Genomic DNA, 6,000 nt, shown 5'->3' on the forward strand with positions numbered 1-6,000 from the left:
TTAAAAATCAATTACAAGTAATTTTCAATTACAAAACCTTTATAACTTAACTCTCTTACTTGTCTAGACAAATGACCCATTTGTCTTCTATTGTAGTAGCAACCAGAACCGTTGGCGATCTTCAAACTATTGACTTTCCTCCTGGAACTCCAATAGCTGAAATCTAATCAATGATCCTTCACACTTAAAGCATCATTACACACAAAGAGAGATAACAAATATGAAAATTTACTAAGCAGTTTTCTCACCAAAATATGATCTAGAAAATATGTAGATCTGAATCTGTACAGATCCTAACTAATAGGATCTCTTAAATAAACAATTTGGAAAGAGTTCCAGTTGAAGTAGGATTCTACTGACTGATAGAATCTGTCGCAAGGATGTCTCATGACGAATTGCTGACATTTTGCGATAACTCTTTTATGCAGTGACTAATTTCTGTTCAGCTTCTATTATGGATAAATGCAGATCCTCATGAACCCAATTTTACCTCAATGACTTATCTAAACAACCTCTAAGACTTCTAGATAGAGTCAATATTGTTTAAAGATAAATCAGTAATTATTTTACATTTATCCAACAATTTTAAATATAATGATAAGACAAGTCTTATTATATAATCATCTAATCCTAGCCAATTTTTGCCTTGACAAAATCTTTCGAACATACAAATAAATAAGTTCAAACGTATTATACGCTAGTTTGAACGTACCTAATTCCTCGACAGACTTCTATTATACATCGTGATTCTTTCTGGAAGCTTCATTCCATCGAAAATCCAAACGGACATTTTTTGTTCAAACATTTAAAACCCCACTTTAAACCGTCTGAGTGTACAAAAATCTAGTTCGAATAGAAAAAATTTGGGACACATATGTAACCCAAAAGCATTGAGCAGTTCACTCACCATTTGTCCCTATTCAAAACCACCAATCTGTTGTTCGCCACCACTCTCTGCTGCATATTGACATAAGGCTACCATTTAACATGTATCAATCCCCATACCATCACTCTACATAATAAATAGGCTTCAAAAATTTTGGTTGTGTTGAAAATCGAGGGTCGGGATTTTGAACAAGATATGAAGCATTTTTCATGCTTACCAGCAATCACACACGACGTTTGGCTATGGAAATGATGGAGTGAGGTGTGGGCTTCACTCTATTGAAGTTTTATGATCAAAACCAATGATTAATCACCAACGATTCTTGATAAATCGTTGGTTCTATTTTGTTCTAACTCGACTCAGCCATGGATGCTCATGGCTGAGGTTTGTTTAGTCAAACTGAAGTCAAGCTATTCGAATGGTTTTATCCAAATAGCAATGCTTGCAGTTCGAACGTGACAACACCTATTCAAACTATCTAAGGTTTGTTTGTTCAAATGGCTTCAAGCTATTAGAATGGTTTTTGTCAAACAACAATTCTTTCAGTTCGAATGTGATAAACCCCATTCGAATGAAAATAATTAACCAAATTCTAGATCAATATATGATTATGTTCGAATAGATAATGTAACAGCTTGCTATAAACTCAATTGTGAAATTTTTATAAGCTTTAGGAACCTTGTGTAAACCCCGTAAGTTTTCACAAATCGACTAATCACATAAGTTTTAATCTATCAGCATGGTCAATGTTATCACTCGCTATAGTGCCAAAAGTGTGATTTTATTTATTTGAAATAGTTAGAAGTGTCAGAATGCGATATGGTCTGCACCATTAGACTCAATTGATTATTTTAAATTTTATGACATAATAATCCCATTTTAAGATTTCAAAAGATATGCTTGTTTGAAATGTGTTTTTATTTCTTTGAGGCACTTCAGGCTTGAATTTTGATAAATGAACTGCACAGTACGTTTGTATGAATATTTATGATTTTTTAGTGAAAAGTTTATTTTTCACATTCCCAGAGTTAATAGTAACCTCAATAGTAGCACCTAGAACAGTGTTTTCAAAAGCACAGTGTGGAATGTCCAAATTAGGTTAGAGAAGTTTGATTTAGATACTTGGTAAGATCTTAGCTACACTTGGTGAATAGTATTAGACACTTGGCAACATAAGCATATATTAGATGGATTTGTGAAGGAAATCAATGAGTAAGATCATGCCACCTAAGCAAAATCCTATTCTTTCATCTTATCAACTAAATTGTACCAGACCAAAGAAGGTTTCAATCCTAATAAAATCCTAAATGGTTGGAATCCAATTGAAATCCCAAAAGTTTCGTTGAAACCGAAACCCTAAATGGTTTCCCCAAACCCTAAAGTTGGCCTCTTAACGCTTTTTGATCTGATTTCTAGCATTAATCACTTTCACATGCTATTAATTCATTAAATTATTGTTATGAAATCATTATCCAACTTTTTAAACCATGAAAATTTGATTGGGCGAAAATTAGATTTAGGCTTGATAGCATCCCAAACTCTAACCAAACCCCCTTTAAACCCCAAATTGAAACCTACTTGGTTAAGGCCCACGAATTTGGCCACATTTGCAAAGCTTCTTAAAGAAGTTTTCTCCCCCACATGAAACGCCATGCACTGCCCTTGGCTGCACCCAATAGTGCCTTGATGTGAAGGAGAAATCCACCTCATCACCCTCCATACCTCACAGCTGCAGTAGGCAGTCCATACCCCTCACTATTCTTCACTTCATGTGACTTAAGCACCTCTAATCCATTCAAGCCCATAACACCCCCTCTAGAGGTCTAAAGTCATGCAAGACACATTTCACTCCTTTTCATCACTTTCTCACCCCATTCTTATAGAGAAACCCAAAAGAGCTCTCTCAGACAGATTTTTAGATCTTTTTGCATAGAGATTTTCAACCCTTTGTAAGTATTTTCTCATGATGAATCCTTCATAAATGTTGTTCTTATTTGAGTTTAATTTCTGTGGATATCTTATTTTTCTCATTCCATAGTCATTGGTTGGTAAAAAGTATTTTTACACATGGAAAGATCATTCTGGGCATGAAATTAGAGAGTATGTTATGTTTTGGAGATTTTGACCAAGCTAATAGACATATCTTGGTCAGGAAATTTTATGAAGTGTTTTTAGCATATTTTTGTGAATTTTCACTGAGGTTTTATTGTATGAATAAAGTTTTTTATTATATATTTCCTTAGATCTACAAACTTGAAAACTGGAAGTGGAAAAACAGTTTTTGTTTTGAAAAAGTTTGAATATTTCATGGTTTAATCTTACTCCAAAGGCTTTAATGTTTTTATGTGATGATCCTAAGCCTCTTATATGCATGTTAGGATGTTATTTTGAAGATATTTAGTATTTGTTTCAAAGATATAATTTTTCTATGCAAGAGGATTTCGATTAGGCCTAAGTTTTGATGATTTTGGATTAGATCCAAGTTTTATTGATTTTTAGCATGATGATTTTAAGTTTCATGATTTTATCTTCCTTAGGATATATTTTTAAACCATGTGATGTTTTAGTTTGAAGATTGCATCTTTTTAAGCCATGGATAGTTGAGAAAAAAGTTTTTTTTTTTTTGGACTAAGTGTAAAACCAAAAACTTCAAGTGTTGTTTTGTGCTTTTTGGTGACTTTTATTTGATGATTTAAAGCATGGTTGATCTTAAGATGATGTTATGAATATGTTAGAAGATTTGATTGTTTTTTTTTTTTTGGAATATTTGGAGATGTTTTGATTAAGATCAAAACTTATGATTCAAGGGTTTGCTTTGTCGGTAAAAAGGTTAAGGTTCTTTACAAAAGGTTTGGTGTTGATGATTAGATTTTTCTTAATGGATGTTTTAAGTATAATTTTAAACTTAGGATAAGAAGATCTCTGTTGCAAAATTTTGGTTTAATCACGTTTTGAAGTTGAAATGAATTGCAACAAGAATCAAGAGAAATGGCCTATGAATGTTTCGAGTATAGTGAGTTATTCACAATTGTGGATTGTTTTAAATCTTTCTTAGTTGATATTTGAATTTAGGACAAAATTTACATGAGAAATGTAAATTTTGATAATTTTTGGAGTTAGGATGTGAAATTCTTAAGTTAGGGATAAAACGGTCATTTTTCACATGTAGAGTATAAAATAGTAATTTTACCTTAAATTGTCTCTTTTACAGGTTTCTAATTATTAGTACTTAAATTTCTAACTTTTAGAATACCCTCTTACAGTTTCTCGTGTTTCGCACTTTATTCTTGTAGAACGCGACAATCGAGATAAGTTAGTTTCTAACTTACTATCAGTTTACTATGTATATGTGATGGTAAAGGAACTACAGTTTATATTTGTATGTTCTGATATATGACATGTCATTTCATCACATGTTTATCTGTTACATGAATTATTCTGTCATGAAATACTTATCTGTTTCATAATATACTTTGCCACATGTTGCTATTTGTTGCAGGTATGTCACATTACGTATGCCATCTGTTATATATTTGTCATGTATTTTAATATTCACCGTCACATGTTATGCCATGCTATAAAATATTGTATGTCACATATTATGCCATTTACAAAATGTTATTTGTTACAGGTTATGCCATGTTATGAAATATTGTCTGTTAAATGTATACAATCTTATGAAATGTTATCTGTTACATGTATGTAATGTTATGAAATATTTTCTGTTACATGTATGCCATGTTATGAAATGTGTCATGTTATGAAATGTTGTCACATTACATGTTATGTCACGTTACAGTTTGGAACTTCTTTGATCACACTAGAGTGTCTAAATAGGTATAAAATTTCCTAAGTTGACAAAATACAATCAACAGGTTGTGAATGAGGCCTAACTAGCTAGTCACCAGAGCGCACCAGGCACTAACGTTGATAGTGTCATATTTTATTTTACATGTGTCCACAGCAATTGTGGCACAAAATATTCATGGGGCTACAACAACTATGGAACATACACTATGTGAGACAGAACAATTGTGACACATAGAATACATGGGGCCACAATAACTATGGAGTACTTATTAAAGCACTCACAACTGATGTAGATACTTGTGTTGTGATGTGGTAATCAGTAGAAACACATTGCTCTAGGGGATCTATGTAGCAACCGTAAGGTCACTTTATTAATTTAGTCTATTGAACAAAATTCTAAATTCATGTATTTCACGTTCAAGTTACGTTTCATATTATGTTATGTTCAAGTCCACGTTCATGTCAATGTTTAAGTTCACGTTCATGTTATGTTTCAAGTTCATGTCACATCAAGTCAAGTCTCAATTTCAAGTTCAATTTCAATTCAAGCTATGTCAGCTCATGCCATGTTATGTCAAGTCACGTTATGCTTATTATTTCATGCCATGTTATGTCAAGTTATGTTATGCTTACTATTAAATTTGATTGTGCATTTATATCTTTACTACCATGCATGCATCATTAACTTTTATGAGAGTTTTTTGTTAACTTGCTGAAATTTGTAATCAAATCTCACCATGGTAGTCCTAACTAGCACCCCCCCCGAATGGTAGACGATGTATCAGGATTAGAGTAGGGAGCGGACACTGACAGACTGGAGGAGGTTAACTAGACGTTGCAAATGCAACATGGAGCTTATAACTTCCATAATTGGGTTTTTGGACAGTATTCTGGCCTCGTTAGTCGAGTCACGCCAGTTACTCGATGAACTGGCTCAATAGTGTATTTTGGTAATGTAATTATAGAGCCTGATCTCCCATATTTTGAGATTACAATCTTCTAAGATCCGTATTGTAATCATAGATGTTTATTTTGCTAAGTATGCATGAATTATGTTTTAGTTGTTTGAGATATTATAAGCTTGGTGCATAGTATTACTAAAAAAAATTATCCGCTCCGAATATTGCATAATACTAGATGTATGTTAGGAATATCTCATCTTATATGTCAAGAACAAGGTAGGTAACCTTGTGTTGCATGTCCTGACGCTTCAGATGTCTGTCCGATCCCAAGCAGAATCTAGGGGTGTCACAAATAAAATAATAGTTTGAACAATTTCTCCTACCCATGGAATTTGCTGATGA

This window comes from Carya illinoinensis, chromosome 12, assembly GCF_018687715.1.
Source record: "Carya illinoinensis cultivar Pawnee chromosome 12, C.illinoinensisPawnee_v1, whole genome shotgun sequence".
Classification (NCBI taxonomy): Eukaryota; Viridiplantae; Streptophyta; class Magnoliopsida; order Fagales; family Juglandaceae; genus Carya; species Carya illinoinensis.